The sequence below is a fragment of the Lissotriton helveticus genome, chromosome 1_1 (genome assembly GCF_964261635.1).
Source record: "Lissotriton helveticus chromosome 1_1, aLisHel1.1, whole genome shotgun sequence".
Taxonomy (NCBI): Eukaryota; Metazoa; Chordata; class Amphibia; order Caudata; family Salamandridae; genus Lissotriton; species Lissotriton helveticus.
Window position 1 is genome coordinate 1329083918 of NC_136057.1, and position 26936 is coordinate 1329110853.

At 43.1% G+C, this 26936-nt stretch overlaps 1 protein-coding gene across 1 annotated transcript in view; it reads right to left on the reverse strand.

The window, feature by feature from the left end:
• LOC144772790 (vomeronasal type-2 receptor 26-like) overlaps positions 1 to 26936 on the reverse strand; it is a 101312-nt gene that overhangs the window by 51097 nt on the left and 23279 nt on the right. The window contains exon 2 of the mRNA XM_078657366.1: positions 19655 to 19778. The gene's annotated coding sequence lies outside the window, so the exon portion shown is untranslated. The remainder of the gene's footprint in view (positions 1 to 19654; positions 19779 to 26936) is intronic.

Below are 26936 nucleotides of genomic sequence, written 5' to 3' on the forward strand. Positions count from 1 at the left end.
TTTGAAGTAAAACGCATGGGAATTAATATTTATTTGTGTGGAAGCAAAAAACTGTAGACTAATATTGGTGTAGATTAAAAGGTCAGCTGACAGTTGTACTGTCAAGCCAGACCTAAATATCCATATTGGTTAATGACTGCTCTCCGAGTCTTCTGTGCTCCTCCCAGAGGAAAACATGATAAATGATCTTGTTATCTAAGACATTTTAATAGCAATAGCAATGTCATGCGTGTGCCCCTGAGAGCCCAGCCTCAGGCTGCTGGATAAATAAACAAAATGATTACAGCTGTTTGAAGGACAAGCACTTTGTTTGTGGCAGCACACAACTTCTACCCAATCAAAACATGCACTCCAGGTTCCTAAAATGTGGGCGGAGCCACAGCTCCTCTCTAGTAATGCTCACATAATTGTCTTGTACATCTGACAAGCCAGACTATAAAAAGTAGCTATGTATTTTAAGATACAACATGCAAATGGTGATGTAGCCCAGAGCCTCTGCCTTGAAGGTACCCACTGCTAAGTTTGGCAGACACCTGGTACTCACTGTGCTGTTCCTGTTCAGTGTGTGATCTATGTTTATAGAGCCAAGTGTTGCATGCATTTGTGTGTGAGGAAAGGGTGCACTGCTGATGATGCCCCAACCAAGAAATAATGAGTCAAGCAAAAATATAACTTACTCCAAGAACTTGTCTTCAGCACTAGGTTGTCCTGACACTGCTTATCCCAGTCTTGAGACAGGCAGAGACACCACAAACATTCTAGAGATGTTCTGTGTTCAAACCACACATTTCAGAAGAGAGGCAATCATCTATAATTCCCTAAACAGAGGCTATTTGTCCAGGGTATACATCTAAGGCTACCTCCCCGGTCCCTCAACTAAGCTTCGTGCCTAAAGTGCATGTGTTGTGAAAGAAACAATACCCTACAGAGAGGATCTTTGTCCTAGGTGCATAATTCAGCAGCTCCAGTGCAAAGCCTGGCTGGTGCATTTGTAGTGCCTGTGTGGGTGGGGGCGAGGTTGTTTGAATTAGATTGCTTTTATTCCTACTCGTCCTATGCACATGCATCACCCTACTGATGTAGAATGATGGCATAACCATTGCATACTCTGATTGGACCCCCTTGTTCTGCTACACTATCAACAGCTTCTCGCAACCTTGTTCCACAAAAACATGTCAATGAAAAACAGCATGTTTATGCAAAGTATTACATGTAACCCAAGCACAAGTGGATTTTCCAAAGCTTTGTGCCATGAGCACATGGGAGAGACCTCCACTAAGGTAAAGGTGGGCGAGATGGATGAAAATGCAGCATATCTTAGTTGCATATTTAGCTGTGTTTGCAATGTCAATGATGGAGCCTTCTATATTAGTATTTGGCATTATGTAATGTTCAATTTAGGTTCCAGTCCAATAGCAGGTAACGGGCAACAAACTGTCAGAGATCATGCAAATAATGTATTTTAATAAATAAGAGGTGAGGTTAACCAGTCTTGTGGTCAGCAGAAATTCTAATGAATTGTTTCATAACCTGTTCTGATCCAAAGGGTTCTGTTTCAGAAAGACGATCACCTGTTGTGCATTAGAAAAATGTGTTGTCTGCCTTGAAGAGTCACTTTTAGCTTGGCAAAGTACACCATGCATAACCTGGACTAGCCTGTTGTAGTTTTTTTTCATATATATATATATATATTCTCATCTTACCTCTTGAACCACCATGGTGATGTCCGTGAAGAAGAGGATCATCAGAGCACTATAGAAAAGATACTTTTTTCTTCCTCTCCACCTAGAGGACTGGGTCCCTGTTGCCAAAATTGAGAAGTCATGCCACAATGGGGTGTGCTGACACACCTGAGGTATGCATGGTGCAAGAAATGTATGCCCAAGTTCCACCGCAAACAGGCAAGAGAGGATTTCCACAACCAAACATTGAGGTCAATAGTTTTCTTGCTTTTCAGGGTACAAGGATTCTAGTGTTTAAAATATGTGGTGATTGCAACACCTGGGCCTAGCTTCCAAATCTTCATTCATTGCCCTGGTCAAGTTCAGAACTTTATCCAATTTGAGCAGCTGTTTGCTCTTGTCCAGTATGTAATCTTCCACATGTGAAATGGTTGCATGATGAAATATCGGCTACAAATATATTGCCAAAAAATGCAGAGGACACAAATATCGACTTTAAGAACTTTCGAGACTATCCACAAAGGTAACTTACACTTGTGAATAACTTACATGTGTAATTTACTCTTACACTTTTGAGTAGTTATACTACTTTTGGCTGATCAAAAGATCTAAGTGTAAATGTATTCAAATGGGTAGTCTTAGTCATCTCCACCTGAAAATGTTGATGGAGCAAAATTTACAAGTTTAAGTTACTACTAAGTTACTACTGCCAAAAAAGAACCAGGCAAGTTCAGTGTCACACATCGTCAACCACTGAAACTGCAACCACATCATGTATAAAAAATTGAGGTAGGGACTTAAAATAAAACCCCATATGAAATATTGTGAAATTAAACTAAATTATTTAAAATAGGTAAAAAATAAAATACATATATTTTAATGTTAAAAAATAAAGCAAAAATATTTCAATATCAATGATTTCACCCTTGTTTGAATTTATAAATTACCATGACATTAATTGTTATAAAAATTAGATTGAATTACTTTTAATTAATTCTATACATGTGTAAAGCATCGCGCAGCTGCTGGGAGTGTAAGGAAGCCCACTGCCAGGCCTGGTCTTGACCAGGAGGGGACACAGCAGTCCAATCCCCTCCACCACAATGCAGATCCTGTCCCCCCCCCAATGGCAGTGCATAGGTGGAACAAGCAAATCTGTGGGTGGGCTGCAAGTATCCAGGTCCCAAGTCTTATCTCCTGAGCATCACTTCAAGGGCCGTGAGCATCAGTATGTAGTGGGAGGGTTCATAAGCACCCACCCTTGCATCTTTGTGTCTGCTCTGACGTTGACCCTGACTATTAGCTAGGGTTAATGGTAGTCCATGGTAGTCCATCACGAGTAATAATGTCACCTTTCCTGTTAAGTCCAGTAAAGATTTCAGTAATTTAAACCTAAGCTCAACCCATGGTAGCAATGCACAGGGCGGACATGCGTAAATTAAGAAAATGCGTAAAGCATTAAGAAGTACCAAAACTGTTTAAAAGTTGACAACACATTAAAAATCCATTCCAAATTATAATAGAGAATAACGTAATGAACAAAATGACAGAAAAATGACAAAAATTCAAAAAGGGGAACGGAAGATATGTAATTTTAAACTTTTGAATACAAATATCTCCGAAAAGCCCAACGTGCTGACAGCAGGCAACAGCTTGTGCTAGACTAGGACAAGAGTAAGGTTTAAGGCCAACTGTGATAGAGCATGGGTTGGATACCCAGTTTGGATTTGCCCTGATTAGAAAGTTATCTTGACACTTATAAGATTTCAGAGAAGGGAGAGTCTTTAGCAGGGCAAGCTCCCAGGCTGGATCCAAAAATGGGCTTGTCAACCATGAGTTGAGGAAGGACGAGGTCTCAGTGAAACTGTCAATGAAGGTAGGAAAAGCTTGGGGTGGGAAAAGTCTGTATTTTGAACCCAGAAAATTGACTTTTCCTAATAGGATGCTGCTCGATACTTTCAGAATAGGACTCTTTTCTGGAAGTAGGAATTCCCCAGGAGAGCAAAGTTGCTGGCTGTAGCTAAGGAGGGTCTGGCATCATCAGACGTCGGCTGGGTTCAATCGCACAAAAATGGATTTGCTGCTGGGGAGAAGAATGTATTGGGAGCTGTGACAAAGTAAGGCCCACCAGCAATGTCCTTCGGTGGATCAGCTGGCAGGTTGGTCCCAGCCCCCCTATGGTTCTGCAGGCAAAGAGTTAGCAAAGAGTTTCTAAATCCCACGTTTTGGGTATAGACAGTAAGAGTACACTATGACCCTGGTGAAGAGTTTCAGGCCCTTAAGAACAGCACTTGGAAGTCAAGACTCACTACAACAGAAGCCTCCAGCAGGGTCCACTGCAGGTCCAGTTGAAACTGGCCAGCTGGGTTCTTTCAGAAGAGTGTCCTTTTTGAAGCGTTTGTGTCCCTTTAGCTTAACAGGAGGTCAGCCAACTGAAACTTGAAGACCACTTCTGTGTTCTGGGTACAAGTGGGAGCAGATCTAGCCCTTAGTGTTCTCGTCCTAGTGCTCAACAGCAGGTGCAGTCATTCTTCTGTCTCTAACAAGTACAGTTGTTTTCTGAAGAGCGTGCACATGGGTGCCACATTTATGCCTATCACTAGCCTGTGGGTGGGGGTGACACCTATACTCTCCCCAACCAATAATGAAAAGATTGCCTTGGGGAACCCTACCCACTTTTGCAGCAGTTCCTGTGTGCCTCACTGCAAACAATCTCACAGTGCCCTTCTCCATCTAAAACCAGCATGGCAGGACCTTTCTTCCCCAGTGCAGATCTTCTCCGCCTCTATATGGACAAAGGAGGGGACCCAGGTGTTAGTTACATCTGCCTGTGACAGGAGAGACAACACAGGTACCTACAGGCCATGAGGGGTTGGAGGCCAGTCCTGAATAGGCAGGACTAGTCTCCACTGCTTTTTTAGTTGGTGCCTGGGAACTCGGAGATCCTCAGGGAAACTTATGTCTGGCAATGAGGTGTTATTTTGAAAGCGGTCAACAATTTCCTCTTCCGCTGCAGAGGTTGAGGCTTGCAGAAACACTTGCTTTTCTTCTGGGATTCTACACAGTGGTCTGCTCCTGGATGCAATATCATTATAGCCATGCTGTTTATCCCGACATTGTGCAAAGGAATAGAAATGGTAGCTTTTACTTTGTCTTTAAAAAAGTTTTAAGAAGCCTACAAACAAATGTGATTTCCAACTTATGACACAGGACTGGATGTCTCAACATTTCCTAAAGCCACACACTCAAAAACAGCCAAGCGCCCATTCTCAAACCTCTTGGCTTGTGACTCACAAGCCTTATTTACATGTGCAAAACCACGTTTCTAATTTCTTAAAGTTGGTTCTGCACTTGCAAATCAATTTACTCCCCTAAACATTTCTGGGGCAGAAAATCTACAAGCATAGGTGGGGAATAGGTGGGTGTCATGTGGGTGTTACATGGTATGAATGTCCTGTCAGTTTGTCAGAACCCACGAATGCACACATTTCTGGGTATTCACATTCTTATGACCGAGCTCTTCCCATCTTGGAAAAGGTTGCAAATGTACTCCTGTGAAGGGCAGAATTAAATCCATTTCCAATGTGGAACGGGGAAAGGAACACCCCAGAATTGGTGAAGAACGAGAGGAAAGAGTTCTTCTACAAGGAAACTATTTACTTTAGGTAAAACATTATTTCTACTGCACGTGTGCTACTGATTTTCCTGTGTAAATCTATATGTTTATATATTATTATTATATAGGGAAAAAATCACATCTTTCTTTCTTTCTTTCTGTCTTTCTTTCTTTCTTTCTTTCTCTTTCTTTTTTCTTTCTTTTTCTTTCTTTCTCTTTCTTTCTCCCCTTCCTTTCCTAGCGTAATGCAACCATGACCAAGAAGTAGAATAGTGCTTTACACAGACAAATGGGGAGTTAACTACACCCATGTGGAAGTTATGATTATAGTCAATAACAGGATAGAAGAGAGAAACGTACTATTACCTGAATTGTTTGAGCAGATGTGTCTTGACTTATTTTCTAAAAGCTAAGAGTAGAGTCTGGAAGCACAGTTGGAAAATGGTGTCCATAGCATTTTTAAAGGCATGCTTTGTTCAACGTTTGTCAGTCGAACACTTTCAACTACAGATTTCTTTGGTGAATCAGACCCTGAATTGTTAAATCTGATTTCCTTTCCTTTCCCCTTCTAGACTTGGCAATCAGACCTTGCATCAGATGGCAGCTCTCCAATAGCAGTGTCCAAGACAAATTAATGAGTTTCCCAGCTTGAAGAAGAACTTCACTTTCATTATCATTATCTCAGGAACAAAGTGTAGAGATCTTAAGATCAGTTGCCCTGACTGAGAAAAGTGATGGATCTCTGCATGCATTGGGCAGTACTAAACTGCTATCAATAACATCATTTGACTGGCACAATAGCTTGCGTTACACAAAGTTGGATTGAGGGGGCCCCTACGTCCTGCCAGTGGGATCAAATGCCAGGTTCTTTCTTCAGAAAGAGTTCACTTGCATTTTGGCACTCTCTATGTAGAAGAACCCTGGCCTACAGTGAAATAGTGAAGGAAGAGCAAAGTCATAAACTCCTTGATGCATGTTCACTTCAAAAATAGGCATAACAGCACACACTGAATTGAAGGATAGGTTGTTAGACCTCACATCCTTGGTGTGGTCATCCTCCAAATCTTCTACCTTCTCCCCTCCTGTTGTCATGATTTCATTTTTGTTGCTATTAGGACTCTGTGAACTGTATCACTGCTAACCAGTGCTAAAGTTCTAGTGCTCTCTAACTGAAACATGGTCAAATTGGTTTACACCCAATTGGTACATTTAATTTACTAATAAGTCCCTAGTAAAGTGGTACCACAGGTACCTAGGGCCTGTCAATTATAAATGCTACTAGTGGCCCTGCAACACTTATTGTGCCACACACTTAAGTAGCCCTTTAAAACATGTCACAGGCCTGCCAGTGCCGCATGTGTGGAGTTTTAAACTGCCCATTTGATCTGGGAAATAAAAACTTTGCCTGGACTAAACCTTCCTTTTTAATACATATAACTCACCCTTTTGGTAGGCCCAATACATCTCAAGGGGCAGAGTCCATTGAATTTAAAAGGCAGGGCATGTGTTTTTAAGTTTTACATTTCTTTGGTAGTGAAAAGCTCCAAACTTTGATGCCTACTGTGAGGCCAACCTCTCCCATAGGATAACATTGGGGTAGCAAATCACATTTAAGCAGTGTTAACTTTTGATTAGAAACAGGTAGAAAAGTAAGTTTTGGTCTCAAATGAATAGCCTACCTCTTCCATAGGACAACATTGGGGTACCTAATCACATTTAAGCAGTGTTAACTTTTGATTAGAAACAGGTAGAAAAGTAATGTTTGGTCTCAAGGGGCAGAGTCCATTGAATTTAAAAGGCAGGGCATGTGTTTTTAAGTTTTACATTTGTTTGGTAGTAAAAAGCTCCAAACTCTGATGCCTACTGTGAGGCCTACCTCTCCCATAGGATAACATTGGGGTACGAAATCACATTTAAGCAGTGTTAACTTTTGATTAGAAACGGGTAGAAAAGTAATGTTTGGTCTCAAATGAATTGTAGTTTACCATTTTCTTTAATGGTAAAGCTGGATTTTTAGTCACAATTCTGTAAAGCCCCTTTTTGAAAGTTGCCATTTTCTTGGCCTAACCATTTGGTGCCGGCAGCCTGTGTCATGGGTCCCATGACTTTGAATAGCTGGCATTTGGCCGTTGTGTATTCCTCCCAGACAGTGAAACAAAGGAGGACTGGGTGTTGGCAGGATGGGCAATCCTGCCAGGGTGGGTGAGGCACAGTATGGGTGGGTCAGGTACCCCACGTACATTTTAAAGGACTGTTTCCAGCATAGTCACAAAAGAACTTGTCACCAGACTACTGTCAACATAGACCACTTGGAACCTCAGCAGGTGTAGGGAATGTTCAGGGCCATGTGTGAGGGGGAGGTTAGCATCTTCAAAGGTTGGCACCTAGTGTAAATATTGGATCATCAGACCAACTCCTCAGTACACTCTGAGACCTGCCGAGGACCCCCAGAAGACTGCTTTGTACTTTGAAGTATTGTCCTGCTGTTTGTGGCCTGTTTTGTACCCCATAGAACTGCCTTGCTGCTACCAGAGGACTGCCCTGCGACTTGAAGCTTGCCTTATACCCCCTGATGACTGTCCTGCTGCTTAAGGACTGCCTTGCTGCTTGATCCTAGGATTACCAGAGTGACTCCAAGTGCTAGCTGTCAGGATCGCGCCGGGGCAATGACATGGATGCGCCTGCCGAGTTGTTTGAAACCGGCTGAAGAACGGACTTCATGTCCCAGAAAGCTCATGGGAGGAGGAACCGATAAAATAGGGAAGTGCGCACTTCCGCGTGTGCGTAATTTTGACCTTGGAAATGGTTTAGCGTTGGAGAACGCCTAACAGAGACTGCAGTGCGGATTAACAAACGTGGAGCGCGGAGGAGAGAGGATTCACCCGCCGAGAAGCCGCGTTGTAGAACGCCGAGTCGGGACCGCAGTGAACCGTGGTTCGTGTGGACAGTTTAGTGAGAGAGGACTCACTCACGTCGTCCAGTAACCAGAAGGGGGTGCAGAAGACAGGTAGGGAGAGAGGAGTGAGGGATCAGCTCCTTCTCTCTGAACTATTGCCTTCTGCTTCTTTACTTTGTACTCCGGAGCCGAGTAGGCACACAGTGACGTAACGGTGCTATCTCACTGATCTGTGAATTGTTTGGGGGATTAACTCACTTTTGGAAACATTCCTGTTTTTGCTTGAGATTCTCAGCGTGTTGATTCCCCAGTGAGGAGGAGCGCTGAGGGAGCAGACTGAACTGCATTATAGTTGTAACAGCTGACAGCGTGTTGATACCTGGTGAGGGGGGAGCGCTGCACCGAGTTTTCTTTAAGGCGCCGGTTGTTACACCGTGGAAGCCAGACTTATATAAGTGACTCGATTAATCTGTTAACTTTCGAACACTCTTATTCATTTCTTTTGGGAAACAAAGGGACAGTACTTTTCTTTGGTCTTGCAGCAGAACCGGAGTTGAAGGTTCATGGTTAATGGAGGCTGGATAGTCTTCGTGTTGGTCATTGTTTGTAGGGTCTGATAGTACAAGAAATTAGATGTATTAGTGAGACCTATTGAGAGTAGACCAGGAAATGTCGTCTTTACTAATGTGTCTGTTTATGTATTCCAGATACTTTGTCCCTGCTGTCCCTTCCCGTCCTTTGTCCCCTGCCTGATCTGACCAGAACTCAGTGTTATACGTATTGAGTTCGGAACGATCTGGAAGTGGAATCCTTTAGAAAGGAAGTAAAAACATGGCTATTCTCTGCATAACTTTAGACGCCGCTCAAGGGATGGAAGGATTCAGCATAGCGCCAAGACGCCCACGGGCATTCGCGCGCTCTACAAGTTAACAAGTCAAATCAAATCAAATCAAGTGGAATCATTATAACGTCATACCGACACTGAGGAGCTGGATCCTAACACTAGCGGGTTCACCTCTGCTATGAGTTACAATGACATAACATGATCCAGAGACCTTGAATCCTGCACATGGCCCCTGCCTGGAGTGAGACCTGACCCCTCCCCCAAGTGGTGCCCAGCCAGTTGTGGACCTTTGGATGTGGTACTAAAGGTGCTCCTCCTGTTAAAACCTAAACGTGGCCTGAGAAGCGACAGGAGACCAGGACCTACCTACTCGCCAATCCTTCTGAGGTGCATCGTTGGTCGTCCTGACTTCCCGGTAGCTCCAGCTATGCATTTCTCTGCAGCAAAAAGTCTTGTTCAGCGTGATCTCTCAGAAAGGGTAGTCGGCCTTATGGAGCCCTCATCGGCTGCATGCTGCAGCTTCTTCCTGCTTGAGATTGTCACTTGCATAAAAAGTGACTACATTGAAACATTGAACTGTTCACCACGACTTTGTCCAGCAGCTCCCCAATAAGGATGCCTCCTCCTCAGACATAACCAGCTGCCTTGCCCCGTTGAACTTTACACTCTCAGGAACTTTTCTTTGTAAATTTCCAGTAAGTCTGAAGGTAAGTCAAGACCGGGCAACAAACCCCCTTGTGTAGCCGAAACACGCTCCATTGCGGTTGGCCATACCTTTTGACATTAATACAACAAGTGGGGTTTTTAGTGTTTCAGAAAAGATTGGGCGCACTGCCTAGTGTGAACGTTAATGTTTACTGATTGCTAAGTTAAGGCGTGGTTCGGAAAGGCGAGCGGATAAGACCCCTTAACCGCCCTAAAGTAGGTCAGTCACCTAACCTACGGGACAATGTAGAACAGCAATGCCCTCGCACACAACAATCGCGGTATTTCAACAGTGGTTAAGAAGTTTACAACATTCTATGCATAGAACCAAAAATTAAGACAATTGCAATCCTGTTCGGTTTCTTAGGTAATGGATGTAGGTTTATTGGTTCCGCAACCAGCCGACACGTGTTTCGTCGCGTGGGAACAAAATAACTGCGACTCCTCAGGGCTGGGAAAGAAGCACAAAAGTACAGATATGGAACACTTGGTCATATTTAGTGCATGTACATACGATTTTACATTTACATGCACTAGGTATAGTAGTGGGTATGTCCAGTGATCAAGGTGTCAAAACAGAAAGATCCCACGAACCCTGTTTTGAAGGTTCCATCAACCGTGAAGATAGTGGCGGTATGGAGAACATATGATTTTAGTGGTGAACATAAGCTTATATCAAAAGATCACATTCTCCATATAAAACACATTGGTCAGGAATAAAACTGTGGGATGTTGGAGAGTTTTATATTCTGACAGTATAAAGATTCACTATAAAATTAGAAAAAAGGAACACCACAAAAAGGCCTAGTACGGCGGCGTGACATTCACCATTCGAAGTCACTCTCACGTCTGTTGCGTGAAGTGAACGCATGCATGCCCAATCTCAGCAATCACTGTGAAAGAAATTATTTGCACGCTAAGAAAATGTCATACCTTATGACACGACCTAAAATCCTATAGGTCTGAAGTGATGTGTCTACACAGTCTATTAGCTGCAGTGGGTAAGATAAATTAAGGGGGCGGGGGTTATTTAGGAGAGAGGGAAAGAAGGGAGAAGATGAGCCAGGGAAAACATCTGATTGGTGTTTACCCCTAGTCACCGTGTATCTGTAGATCCAGATCCACATCATCAATATCATTAGACTACTGACTTGATGTCTAGCATACTGTATGCAGACATACACAAGAAAAGTAACCTCTCACCGTATGAACTTGGTAGTCCTACACATCCCAGCTGGGTACGTGCATCATAGGAAAGGAGAAAAAACGCTTTTAGCGTCTAGGGAGATTCCAGGTGTGGTGGTACCTTCCTGTACAGAATATAAAAAGGGCATGTGTGTGTCAGAAGGAACCTCGGTTCATCGGTTCTCTTTAAGTAATGCCTTGTTTTGTACCTGGCGTTATATCATCTTAAAAGCACCACTCACCGTAAATATGAATGACAAGCGAAGTGGGGTTAATTATATCTTCTAGTAGTGGTTTCCCAACGAGAATCTGAGTTCATGAGCAAACGGGATGAGAATGTTCGATCGGCCGTGCTAGGAAGAAAAAATGCAAGTCCCTCAAACTTACAGTATGTTATAAGTCCTGAAGTCTGGTGAGAACAGACGGTTGGTCAACAATCTCTAGAGTTATAATGTAGATACAAATACCTTAATGAGTGTGCTCATCAAGCCTCTAAACGGGAGGGGATACACCTACAGGCTCCGGTTCACGCGGGTACGTCGTAAATCCGGAAGTGTCTGCAGGGGCAAAGCCGAAAGTGAATCGGCATTATTAGCGGTCCCTGTGAATGTTACCATTAAGGTTATAGATCAGGAAACTTTCCTGTCTCACATCGTAAGTGAACTCACCGTAAACACAGTATCCCTCCTCCTTTGGTTCCCGGTCGCCGTGTTCCAAATACGGACATGTGACCGGAAGGAGACTGGGATTAAATACCCTCGTTCGCTGAAAGACTAGAACGTAAATGGCAATGCCGGAATCGGCCATTAATACATTCTTGAGGCACCTCGTATCGAGTCCCTTGGGTGCCGGCAATAGAATTCACGTGCGAAATCAACCCGAAAGAAAACAACTCTGTTACATAATGTTTTAGGTGAGAGGTTGTTGAGGAACTACATCTATCCTCATCTCATGAGACTTGCTGTCATGCGGAAAGTAAATTTAGATCAGCGGGAACAAACCTACTAAGGCTGTGAATCCAACTAGTCAGTGAATTGCAGGCAATTTAACAGTATTCAGCCGCACCAAATGTGTCATAGAGGATACGAAGAGCACCCACCTCCAAGTGACTTCGTGACTCGAATACAGTATTGCAGAGAATTATTCCTGTACAATATTGAACTTCAGGAAGTATATGGCATCACGTGGTGAATTACATCTATTTCTATATACAGAGTAAGGTTATGGAAAACAGTCATAAGCAAGATTGTACATAATTATTAAGAACAATGTAATTCGGATATATTATAACAGTTAGTAACTTGGACTTATTTGGAGAAAGATGATTGTGATAAACGGTCACCAATGAAGTCTAAGGTTATACCTATCTTGTATCGAACAATGAACACTTACACGCCCAAGGCAACCCCTGATAACATGTAACTAGGTCAATCAGTCCCCTAGGAAGAATTGTAACTCCGGGTCATAATTGAGCCCGTGTTCAATGCAATGTAAACGCATTATCCACATTGCTTCCTTTCGCCTCAGTGTAAGTTTGCGATTTCCACCTCTGATATTTAGTGGAATAACATCAATGCCAAAGAAGCAAACTTTAACATCGTCCTCCATAGGCTGGCATTCTGCAACATGCAGTGCCACTGGATATTTGGGGTCTCTTTTTTGTATAGCCCTCATGTGTTCTGCCATCCTGTCTTTGAGAGTCCTAATGGTGCTACCTACATGATTTTTGCCACATTGGCATTCTATGATGTAGACAACAAATTTGGTCACACAGGTAATGTTCTGCTTGATGTTATAAGTTTCCTTGTCAAATCCTGTAAATGTTTTAGTCCCATGTTTCCCCCACCTGCACATTGAGCAAAATCTGCACCTAAAAAAAACGGTGCTGTGTTTTGTCATCCAGTTATTGACAGTGGTGTTGCGGGAGACAGTGGGACTGAGTCTATTTCTCAATGTTTGTCCTTTCCTGTATGTGATTGCTGGCGTATCTGGAATCCATTCTTTCACTGTGGAGTCTGTTTTTAAAAGATTCCAGTGTTTGTTAAAACTTTTTCTCACAGTGTTATGTAATGCGCATTAATATGTTATAAGTCTCACAATGTTTTTAGAGGACTTAGGCTCAGTTCGTTTCTTGAGACTGTCTGGTCTCTTAGTTTTCCTTACTCTCTTTTTTGCTCTATTTATGGTTACCTCAGAATACCCTCTTCTTGAGAACCTATCACTCATGTTCAAGATGCAATTGTTGAATTCTGTTTGTTCACTACAATTCCGTCTTGCTCGGAGAATTCACCATAAGGGATAGAACGTATTTGATGTAGTGGATGTGAACTTGATGCATGCAGAATAGCAGTGCAAGAGGTCGGTTTCCTATAGAGTCTGCTGTGTAGTGCATTGTCTTTGACATAACATTCTAAATCCAGAAATTCTATGCTACTCTTGCTGTGTTGCATCGTGAACCTGATCTCCCAAGTGTTACTGTTGAGGTAATCAAAAAAGTTTTGTAGTAATTCTTCAGAACCAGACAAAAGTAATATGCAATCATCAATATAACGACCCCAGAAAATAATGGAGTCGATATATTGTGATCCTTTGGTTCCCCAGATAAGGTCCGCCTCCAGAGCTCCCATGAAGAGGTTAGCAAAGGAGGGGGAGAATTTAGAACCCATGGCCACCCCTCTTTTCTGTTGGTACCATTTGCGGTCGAACATGAAGAAATTATTAGTGAGGATAAGGTCCATCATGGATACCAACATATTTGTATGTGCCCATAGTGAGGCTGGTCTATTGGACAATGTCTTATTCATAGCTTCCATACCAAGATTGGGGTTAATACTAGTGTACAAAGACACCACATCCATTGTTACCAATGTGGTGCCCTGTTGCCACTCCATGTCTGTCAGTATGCTCAGCATATGTTTTGAATCTTGTATATAGGAGGGCAAATTCTTCACCAGCGGTCGCCCAAAAAAAAAAAAGTCAACATATTCTGCTATTCTTTCTGTTGGTCCCCCTATCCCCGAGACTATAGGTCTGCCAGGAGGAAAGGGGACATATTTATGTATCTTGGGCAGTGTGTATAACCAGGGATAGGATGGTCTGGATACTTTCAAGTAAAGGTACTCATCATTGTTCAAGAGGCCAGATTGCTTCCAAATAAGAAGTTTCTCATTAATTATCAAAGTCAAAGGACCCATGGGGTTCTGTGCCAATTGTTCATAACAAGAGTCATCGCTTAACTGGAAAATTCCCGCTGGTGGGATGGAACCACCTTGAAACAATACATGTGGCTTAAACGAATACCTAGGGGACTACGTTGCCAAGTCTTCCCTACTTACGACGACTTAGATACAGACCTCATGACTAAATGGGAAGACTCTCTTAACAACAATTCCATGTTATTAATGGATATTCTAATTGAAAGTGCGGAACGTAAAACAACTAAATTACAGACCGAAATATCTATTCTAGAACAGGAAATCAAAGACCTCAACTTACCTGAGTCAACAGTTAAAAACTACACCATACTGGATGAGATCCTTTTGAAACATCAAGCTGAGATCAAAAACAGAAAGGCACGCCAATTAAAAAGGGACAAGGCAGATTATAGGGATGGTAGGGTTTTTACCTACGCACGCAAATATGACTCTATGATCCCCAGTAACAAGCAAGGGATGCAAGCAGGGAAATCCACCACCAATAGCTCGGCAACATCGAGCAATACGTCCTTGAGTACGGCTGGACTCAGTGAGCCAGAGACTGAGCTAACAGACAGTACTAGTAGCACTAGCTCGGCTTTTTTATTAGAGATGCAGCGCATCAGGAAAGGCAACAGGGCGCTACCACCAAGAAACGTACCAGACCCAAAACCCACAGGGGCAGGTGGGGGAAACAACGAAGATTACCGCAGGAAACTGAGGTCAGGGACCATGAGGAATTGAATACTGGTAACCAAGAAGTACAGGTTATCAACCTCTCCTCTTTTCCATTAACTACAGATATGACATCCCTGCTTAGTAAAGGCCTTAGCTTTAATCCCTATTCTACAGGAGACATTTGCCAAATTAAAATTGATGTTTTTAAATTTGTTCGAAACCTAAAATTAAAAAAACATTTTGCAGGACAAAATGCAACTAATAAACAGTCTAAGAATAATCCTACTGTTTTTGATGTTGAACAATTGACAATAAAAGATGTGCAATCAACACACTTGCTTCTTTCCTTGGCAGACCGTGAGGAGAGTCCTTATGACTTAGAGAGGCTTCTCGAGGAGCTTGATGTTGAGACAGATTATGGGGTGGCCAGTGGCTTACAATGTAAATCCAAATGGACTCCCACGTTACCTGGGGGTAATGCCATAGATAACTTCCATAGACACATCCTAGAAGATCTCAACAAGGTCAAAACCAAAAATCTAGATTCGACTTTTAAATATAGAGACAACCTCACGAAGGGGGAGCGCACTGCACTTTCAATTTTGAGTAACAACCCCAATATTATCATTAGGGAAGCAGACAAAGGGGGCAACATCGTGGTGATGAATCTTACGGACTACAATGAAGAGATTCTGAACCAGTTAAGCGATAACTCTTGTTATGAACAATTGGCACAGAACCCCTTGGGTCCTTTGACTTTGATAATTAATGAGAAACTTCTTATCTGGAAGCAATCTGGCCTCTTGAACAATGATGAGTACCTTTACTTGAAAGTATCCAGACCATCCTTTTCCTGGTTAAAGACACTGCCCAAGATACATAAAGATCTCCCCTTTCCTCCTGGCAGACCTATAGTCTCGGGGATAGGGGGACCAACAGAAAGAATAGCAGAATATGTTGACCTTTTTGTGGGACCGCTGGTGAAGAATTTGCCCTCCTATATACAAGATTCAAAACATATACTGAGCATACTGACAGACATGGAGTGGCAACAGGGCACCGCATTGGTAACAATGGATGTGGTGTCTTTGTACACTAGTATTAACCCCAATCTTGGTATGGAAGCTATGAATAAGACATTGTCCAATAGACCAGCCTCACTATGGGCACATACAAATATGTTGGTATCCATGATGGACCTTATCCTCACTAATAATTTCTTCATGTTCGACCGCAAATGGTACCAACAGAAAAGAGGGGTGGCCATGGGTTCTAAATTCTCCCCCTCCTTTTCTAACCTCTTCATGGGAGCTCTGGAGGCGGACCTTATCTGGGGAACCAAAGGATCACAATATATCGACTCCATTATTTTCTGGGGTCGTTATATTGATGATTGCATATTACTTTGGTCTGGTTCTGAAGAATTACTACAAAACTTTTTTGATTACCTCAACAGTAACACTTGGGAGATCAGGTTCACGATGCAACACAGCAAGAGTAGCATAGAATTTCTGGATTTAGAATTTTATGTCAAAGACAATGCACTACACAGCAGACTCTATAGGAAACCGACCTCTTGCAATGCTATTCTGCATGCATCAAGTTCACATCCACTACATCAAATATGTTCTATCTCTTATGGTGAATTTCTCCGAGCAAGACGGAATTGTAAAAAAACAACAAAAAGCAAGTCTCATGAGATGACGATAGATTTAGTGCCTCAACAACCTCTTACCTAAAACATTATGGAACAGAGTTGTTTTCTTTCGGGTTGATTTCGCACGTGAATTCTATTGCCGGCACCCACGGGACTCGATACGAGGTGCCGCAAGAATCTATTAATGGCCGATTCCGGCATTGCCATTTACGTTCTAGTCTTTCAGCGAACGAGGGTATTTAATCCCAGTCTCCTTCCGGTCACATGTCCGTATTTGGAACACGGCGACCGGGAACCAAAGGAGGAGGGATACTGTGTTTACGGTGAGTTCACTTACGATGTGAGACAGGAAAGTTTCCTGATCTATAACCTTAATGGTAACATTCACAGGGACCGCTAATAATGCCAATTCACTTTCCGCTTTGTCCCTGCAGACACTTCCGGATTTACGACGTACCCGCGTGAACCGGAGCCTGTAGGTGTATCCCCTCCCGGTTAGAGGCTTGATGAGCACACTCATTAAGGTATTTGGATCTACATTATAACTCTAGAGATTGTTGACCAACCGTCTGTTCTCACCAGACTTCAGGACTTATAACATACTGTAAGTGTGAGGCACTTGCATTTTTTCTTCCTAGCACGGCCGATCGAACATTCTCAACCCGTTTGCTCATGAACCCAGATTCTCGTTGGGAAACCACTACTAGAAGATATAATTAACCCCACTTCGCTTGTCACTCATATTTACGGTGAGTGGTGCTTTTAAGATGATATAACGCCAGGTACAAAACAAGGCGTTACTTAAAGAGAACCGATGAACAGAGGTTCCTTCTGACACACACATGCCCTTTTTATATTCTGTACAGGAAGGTACCACCACACCTGGAACCTCCCTAGACGCTAAAAGCGTTTTTTCTCCTTTCCTATGATACACGTACCCAGCTGGGATGTGTAGGACTACCAAGTTCATACGGTGAGAGGTTACTTTTCTTGTGTATGTCTGCATACAGTATGCTAGACATCAAGTCAGTAGTCTAATGATATTGATGATGTGGATCTGGATCTACAGATACACGATAACTAGGGGTAAACACCAACAAATGTATTCCCTGGCTCATTTTATCCCTTCTTTCCCTCTTTCCTAAATAACCCCCGCCCCCTTAATTTATCTTCCCCACTGCAGCTAATAGACTGTGTAAACACATCACCTCAGACCTATAGGGTTTTAGGTCGTGTCATAAGGTATGAGAGTTTCTTAGCGTGCAAATAATTTCTTTCACAGTGATTGCTGAGATTGGGCATGCATGCGTTCACTTCACACAACATACGTGAGAGTGACTTCGAATGGTGCATGTCACGCTGCCGTACTAGGCCTTTTTGTGGTGTTCCTTTTTTCTAATTTTATAGTGAAGCTTTTTATCTGTCAGAATATAAAACTCTCCAACATCCCACAGTTTTATTCCTGACCAATGTGTTTTATATGGAGAATGTGATCTTTTGATATAAGCTTATGTTCACCACTAAAATCATATGTTCTCCATACCGCCACTATCTTCACGGTTGATGGAACCTTCCAAACAGGGTCTGTGGGATCTTTCTGTTTTGGCACCTTGATCACTGGACATACCCACTACTATACCTAGTGCGTGTAAATGTAAAATCGTATGTGCATGCACTAAATATGACCAAGTGTTCCATATCTGTACTTTTGTGCTTCTTTCCCAGCCCTGAGGAGTCGCAGTGATTTTGTTCCCACGCGACGAAACACGTGTCGGCTGGTTGTGGAACCAATAAACCTACATCCATTACCTAAGAAACCGAACAGGATTGCAATTGTCTTAATTTTTGGTTCTATGCTTAGAATGTTGTAAACTTCTTAACCACTGTTGAAATACCGCGATTGTTGTGTGCGAGGGCATTGCTGTTCTACATACCTTTTGACTTTGCCCCGGTCTTGCGGGACTAGATGGCTGTGGTTTGTAGTTTGATCTTTTAGGTGCTTTTTTCACATAAAAGTAAAAAAAATCATAACTTTAGCTCTACTAATTGGATTTAATTCATTTTGTGTCATTTGATTTATTAAAGGCTACTCTATTTGTCTACATTTTTTTGCTATTTTTCTTGTTTTGTGTATTCACTTTATTACTGGTGCGTGCTTAGTAAATACTTAGCAAAGTACATATCTCCAGTTCTACTGATTGGATCGTCCCTGTTTTGATCTTAAATTATTTATTAAATTTTACTCTATTTTTCAAAATTGGTGTGGGATTTTTCTTGTGTGATGTTTCACTGTATTACTTTTTGAAGGGCTGCATACATACTTTACACATTGCCTCTAAGTTAAGCCTGACTCTTTTAGAACAGCTTAATTTAGTGACTCATGTGGTTCACGCTGATGAGCATTGTGGTTGTTGCTTGAGAAGGGTTTACACCTGCCTTAACCAATAACTCAATTTCTTACAATAGTCATAAGATCTAAAGCAGTGGTTCTTAACCCAGCCCAAAGACAATAAAATAATATCAACAAATTGATAAATTGTATATAAATAGAGAAGCAAAAAATACTATTGAATATTTAAAAATATTCTGTAAATGTAAAGTAATTTAAAATGAGAAACTATAAATTAAGGTAATATCCTTAGATTGATTCATGGGAGCAGTTCAAATGCACCAGACAGAACAGAGTATGGATGATGAGTGGCCTCAATTGAATTTAGAAAAGCACCAACCTTCCCATTCAAATTTATATTTTTTTATACTTTTCTGTGAATTAAATAAAATATTCCATCATTATTATATATGATTTTTGAATGCTTGGTTCTGAATTTTGATGTATAATTTTGCGGTACATATTATCTAAAATGCTTTGGAGGGGGTCGCCCGGCTCCCATTAATTATTCAGGGGGCACCCCAGGTTCCAATAATGATTCAGTAGGGTCCCCGGATTCCAGTAATGATTCAGTGGGAGTCCACAGAAGTCGAAAGACTAAGAACGACTAATCTAAAAGGTGCAAATGATGAAAATTATTGCGTAAGTAATTCTCATTAATAGTACTTAAATAATGCATGAGCCCCAATATGCATTTGTTTCAGTACTCCTCATGAAGGCGTATTGTTCATTGCACATTTTCCGTTGATTAATTCATTTTTGGAGAGCTTTTAAAAGACAGGGTTGGTTTGAGTAATAATTCCCCTACCAGTTTGATTGGAAATCTCCCCTTCCGGACATGTATAGCAGGAAAAGCAACAGATTGGGCGACCCTCTTGTGGGACTTTTCTTGATCCTGGAGGGCAGCTTGGATTGCACACTGAGATGGGAGTCTGTGGAGTGAAACATGAGTATAATAAAAAAATAAGCATCAATCGCAGCTACAGCATTTTTATAAATCCCAATACAAACTTATTTAGTGGTTATAAGCCCAATGTATCAATGGCTTTTCACCCTCTCCAAGCATGCTTTGTACACAATAGCAAGCTATGAGAGGGTGAAAATACAAATTGCAAAGTATAAAATTAACCATGGAGTTCCAAATGTCTCTGCCACTCATGTCAACAACATCGAAATGTATTGGGGTGCGTGGGGGCAGGTGGGAAGAGTTGGTCTCTCCTTGTTATTTCCAAGGGAATATATTCATGCATTAGGAGTGCTCATGTAAGTTGCAAAACGTTGACAAGTTACCTACTTCCCTTGTCATTAAATATTAAATATTTGCAAAATGTATGCTGATTGTGAGGGACAGCTTACACTCTGCAAGCTTCAGCTGTTGGTACTGAAGAGAACCAACACAGATCCCAAGGACATCTGCATACCCCCAGTACTCTTTTCGCAATGTGCTATATTTTATGGTACTGCGCCCCCTGTCTCAATAACCATACACTGTAAATGTGAAAGCAGACATAGAGGTCTGCTTTCCTGTGCAGGACTCCATCTCTGCTTTTGCTGCCACTGATAAGTAAGCACAGAATGCTGTCTGCTTCATTGTTAATCATGAGAAAGAAGTTCTGTGACTGCTTGCAAATGGCTACAATTTGCCATGCCAAGTGAGACAGCTAGAACAGTAGAAAGGTTTGACTGTGTGACAATGCTCAAGATCACTCCCAACTGAGAAAATCTGAACACATTTACTTTCTGATAACCATGGATCTTTGACAACATCAGAGGTAAAAGGAGAACAAACTTCCATCTCGAAATGTCAAGGAGTAACCCATTAGTACACGCAATAACGCAGTCAACAACTGGAAACAGATTTAGTGGGGTTTATTACACATTTAAAAATAAGCTCACATAAAGCACTCTTAGAAAAAGCATGTAAAAATACAAAATTAGTAAACCTTGTCCGAATCTCCTGAAGAGATGTACTCGATACAGAAGAGAAAGTATGGTTAGTTCAATTATTACGAAACAAACAATCAAGAAAAAGAAAGCTGCATCAAATTTCATTGAGTTTCAACCAACAACTTTAACCCTGCCCTTACCTACATTAGCCTGGCAAAGATCCCCCATTCCAATTGATTATTCTCAGGTTCAGAACCAATAGAGGAAAAGAAGAGAAAGGTGTCCACAGTGAAGTCTTCAGTAGAAGTACTTCAAGCATGGGTCAAGTAGCATGAAGCCACGCAAGCATAGGTCTGCACCTTACAAAGTCTCAAAAGGTGTGCCTCTCCACCAAATAACAACAGCTACAAACCTGCAAACAAAACCAGTTTTTCCGGAAGACCTTCTGGGGGCATTTCATCATACATAAAGCATTCTTCGACACTGAGTATCACAGAAATAAAAAAAACACCTCCAACATGGTTTTAGCTGGCATCCTCAAAGGACTGAAGTGTGCCGAAGGACCACTACCTATCTTATTGATCAATGTATATTATAACCCCCACGGGCAAGGAGCCACTAATGAGCTTCTTGGGCTGATTAAGCAAATTGAAAATCTGATACGTCCCTACATCAGACTTGTGGGCTCGGCAGCAGTGTCTGGCCCTGGCCCATTCTGTCAGAAATCAGAGGGATCATATACAGGACCCAGCAAATGCCAAGCTGGATCTTAATAGACAGTGAGTGACGACCCAAAGGAATTACGGCACGCAAACAACGAAGACCCCCCACAATCAACGTGCATTATATACATTCTGAGTCTCTTCCACAAACCAACAACACCATGGTTGAAAGATATGGGGGCTTCCCCGCAGCACAGAGGCATAGCGAATAACAGCGGGCACTAACTAGACCCATAAGGAACCTCCTAGGAGTCACCCTCAGCCTTATGCTCCAGAGTCAACAACCAGTCCTAGAGCAACAGCACGAAATCTCTCTACTACTCGCACTTTCCCCTCTAAGGACGGCTCGGGAAACTCTAGCCCACCCTTCCTTATAGGGTGCCTGCTTCCCGTCCCACCTAGTCACTATGCCATCCGCCACGTCAGCCTATTCCAACCCTGCCACTGCAAACCACTTAAAACCGCATGGCCCGAACACCTTCTCGATCAATTTCCCCCTAACCTCTCACCCAAAACAAAAAAAAAACTTTAAACAAAAACTGATCAGACAACATCCTGAATCACTATTTGTGGACATCTATCACTGCGCCTCCAAAGGACAAGTAAAAATGGATCTCATCTTCCACACTGAAGACTCAAAATATGGAACCCCATCCTCAGATCGCAACTCAATATCTCCAAAATGACTAACACTTCCCATAGCTGCAAACTGACTTTCTCAGCCCCTAACCACACTAGGTGAAATGGGAACACCACTGCGACCACCTACTCCAATTGCACAATCCTGATACAATCCAACAATGACAATCTAGAAACCTTTAATGCTCTATTCCTATCCCTCCGGACTTCCCCCTCCCACATACTCCTCCCCTGCCCGCCCATCCTCCTCTCCCTGAAGAACCTGACCCGTCAACAGAACGAACCCATCATTCTGGTGCACCCTAGTAATAACACCTGCCTCCCACCGCGAGACACCACCCCCAACACTACCAGAGAGAACAAGACCCCTCTACCCCCCTCCGGCAACCACCCTCACTTGACCCCCACCCTCCATCCCTCCCAACCCACTTTGAATGACCTCAACACACAGTGCATGACTCCCAACCCCCTCCCCAGTCCCTCATGCAATTTAACACCAACGCCCCAACATGGCCCCTGCCTCCCCACACCCGACCCCGGCTAAAACCCACACGGACACCTCACTCACAAAAGGGCAACTTAACAACGTTAGGCTCTCCCCAATCAGGTTTAACTTTCCCGTCCAGAACACCCACACCGACATAGAGACTGGGCTGCGGCTCTCCCTGCTTGAAAGCCAGATTACACCCATAATCCAGGTTTAATTAATGAAATCCTTACCAACCTCGCCACATTCCTAAAGCCACACCGTTTCCCTTCCTTCCCCTCTCTCTCTCAACAGAGGCTTTCCAAGGCTCCCCACCTGAAAGGGATCTCTACCCCCCTCTCTAATCAGACACAGAGACCGAAAAGAACTAGAGATGAAACGCCTGCGAGTGAAGCGCTAGCTCTCGCTTCCTTGTATGAAAATCCTATTACTGCCACCCTCCAATCCAAAATATAGGTGATCACCGGACTGGGAAGAGAACTGGCCCCTCCGAAATCCCCCAGAACCCCACTCACACGCACTATCATCCCCACGGTCCCCCGAAAGAAAAACCCCACAACAGAGATGTCCCCCACACACTGCATGCTCATAAACTGCAGATCAGCCACCAAGCATGCCACTGAGCTAGCGAAATCCATCCTAACCCACGGCATAGACATAGCATTCATCACCGAGACATGGCTAAATGACTCCTCATTTCCACTCATGGATACTCTTGTCCCCGCTGGCTTTGTAATCACCAACAAAGATAGAAAAGATCAGAGAGGTGGAGGCATAGCAATCATCCACAAAAACAATATTTCCATGACGGAAATAGACACATTCAACTACAACACCTTTGAGTGCCTAACCATCAACATCAACACTAGCAACAACAAAACACTTATGTGCCACCTTATTTACCACGCTCCAGGCAACACCACCACCTTCACTGAACACCTGTCTGACCTGATTGCCCACTGCTCTCTCCAAGACACGAACAACCTTATTCTGGGTGACCTCAATCTACACTCGAATTAAGAAAACAACCTGCTAATCCAGAACCTGCGGAGCTGCTTCACAGCAACAACCTTACCCAACACTGCTTAGATCAAACCCACAACAAAGGAGCAATCCTAGACGCCATTATCGCCCAGCACGACACTGTCACGATAGACTGCACCCTGCCCGTGCACTGGTCCGACCACCACTTAATCCTTTTCCACCTCACTCAGCCAATCACACTTAAACCCCCCCACCCAAGACCCTCCGAAATGGACTAGAAACTTCACTCAGATTAACATGACTGACCTAGAGGGAAGGGTTAGCTCTTGCCTCACTGCCTCCATGGATGATCTATCCACATCAGAACTCACCTCCCTCTACAACACAAACATGACATCCATTCTAGATCACGTAGCCCCTTGAAACTAAAAAAAAACAGGAACATCCCATCCAGATCTTGGTTCAACACGGACATTAACAACGAAAGAAGATAACTAAGAACTACAGAAAGACTATGGAAGAGCAACCCCTCCTACTTGAACAACTCAAAGCAGCCCGAAGGAAATACAAAAAACACATCAGCACCGAAAAATCTACCTTCTTCTGCACCGCCCTGGACAACGCAAAAAACAGGCCCAACGAACTGTTCAAAATCATCAGGCAACAAATCTCCAAACCCCTGGAATCCTCCCTACAGGCCTCCAAAGACTTGTGTGAAAACTTCGCCAACTTCTTTGAAAAGAAAAATCACCAAGATTGATCTCTCCCTTTTAAATCAACATCAACCCCATCTGCAAAAGCCTGCCCCCAATGACGCACCCCACAAAAACCTGGAAGTCGTTCAACCCCATCCCTGAAACCGAAATCCTCAAACTGATCTCCACCTCCAAACTAGTCTCTCACGTCCTTGACCCGATACCCACCAAACTCACCAAAAAACTGAAACTCTCCATAGCCCCGTTCTGTTGCAAGATCATAAACAGCTCCCTGAGAACCGGCATCATACCTGAATGCCTCAAAGTTGGCCAAGTCAGGCCACTACTAAAAAAAACAGGCCTTGACTCCAAGGAACTGAATAACTTCAGACCCGTCTCCAATTTCCCCCTCCTATCCAAAATCCTTGAAAAATTCATCTCCAACAACTGACTCACCACATGGATAACATCAACCTTCTTGACCTCCACCAATCGGGTTTCAGAAATGTTTGTAGCACCAAGACCGCGATCCTTAACATCACAGACGACATCCACAAATCCCTCGATATCGACCAATGTTGCCTCCTCATTCTCCTAGACCTATCGGCAGCCTTTGACATGGTTGATCACCAACTACTCATCAAGGCTTTACAAGAAAGGGTAGCAGCTGATGAGATGGTCCTACGCTGGTTCTACTCCTTCTTATACAGCCGCTTACAAAGGATAAAAAAAAACATTACCTCCGACCTACACCCCGTCAACAGGGGCGTCCCCCAAGGTTCAGTGCTCTCACCTCAACTGTTCAACATATATATGGAACCCCTCACCACCCTACTCAAAAATGCTAACATCCCTTTCCACCTCTATGCAGATGACACCCAGATCTCTCTAGAAACCTCCTCCATTGCTGACATTCACAGACTAAATGTCACTCTAAATGAAATCCAACATTGGCTGTTGCTTAACCACTTACAACTCAACCAAGACAAAACCAAAATACTCCTCATCTCAAACAAAGAAGAGAACCCTCAGATTTCATAATGTCTAAAAGCTTTGGATGCTCTTAACGGCATTCACACTCTGACGCACCTCGTTAAATCATGAGGAATCACCCTAGACTCAAAACTCAACATGGCCAAACACATCAAGAACTCCGCAAATAGTGCCTTCGTCAACCTGAAGCTACTAACAAAATAAACCATTCATTCCAACCAATGACCTCAAACAAGCCACCCAATCACTGGTGCTATCCAGACTCAACTATGGGAATGCCACCCTCACTGGTACCACAACATCTCACCTAGCTCCCCTCAAAACTACTCTCAGCAGTTAGAATGGTCATTGGAATCAGGAAATATGACCAAATCTCACCAGCACTCAGAGAACTAAAATGGCTTCCAGTCGAACTGCGTGCCAGTTTCAGAACTGCCTGCCTCACACACAACGCCCTGCACACGGGAAAACCTGAGTATTTGGCTGTTAAACTCAAAAGGGCTGGTCGGACAATGAACCTCAGGAGCTCCAGCACCCTACTACTCATCCCCATGAAAACACGCAAACAAAAAACGGCCGCATGGTCCTTCGCCGGAAACGTGCCCAAAATCTGGAGCGCATTCCCAGTCGGTATCAGGACTATCTCGTCCTTCACAAAATTAAAAAAACACCTAAAAGCCTTTTTTCTCAACCGCTCCCTCTTGAATGGATAGCCTCCATCTAAAAGCAAATCCCTGCTCGTTCTCTCTCCCAGACATTGTAGCTTTAAGACTAACCTCCTCCCTGCTATTTGACCCACTTCTCTCCCCCCCAAGTGGGTCAACCCCAAGACAACGTGCACAAGAGGTTATCTCAGGACTCACAGACTACCTCAATGCTGCTCAGCACACTTGGACTTCCGAACCTATACGTAGAATACTGCTTTATTGTATCAACCCCAAGACAACGTGCACTCTATGAGGTTATCTCAGGACTCACGTACTACCTCAAAGCTGCTCAGCACACTTGGACTTCCGAACCTATATGTAGAATACTGCTTTTTTGTATGACTCTTGCTCAAAAACTGTTGTGTAGTGCTCCGATACTCTCGGGTCAGGCTAGCGCTATATAAATCCCTTAATAAATAAATTAAAAAATTAAAAAATGATAACACAATATGCATCCCTGGAAATTATTATCCTTGGGGACCTCAACACGGACCAACTCGGGGGGAAGGAATGCCGACAGCAATACAACTGGGAGCACTGGGAGATTAAACTTCCTCCTACAGACGCATAAACTAGAATCCGCAAACTTCTTATCGATACAACTCATGCCGGGTATAGTTCATCCACCGACTTATAACAGCCAGACAACCATTGATTACATCCTACTGATCCAACAATTAGGGAAGCTTATTTTAAGCTACCAAGTGCGCCCTCAGAGTGAAAGCGACCATGCATCCCTTGTACTGAGTTTAAAGTCCTCAGCACATAGGCGCCCTCAGGCATTCACGCGATATATACATTTTAAAATCATAATCAAATCAAAATCATAAACAATATACTCTTAGGCACCCCGGGCACTCAAACGGTGAGGAATGGCACAGATTCATGAGGAGAATCAAATGGGTGAGCATCACCATCAACAAATTTGTTTCATGGAAATCCTCATGACCCAGCTGGGTGACTAGAGCTACTGTTC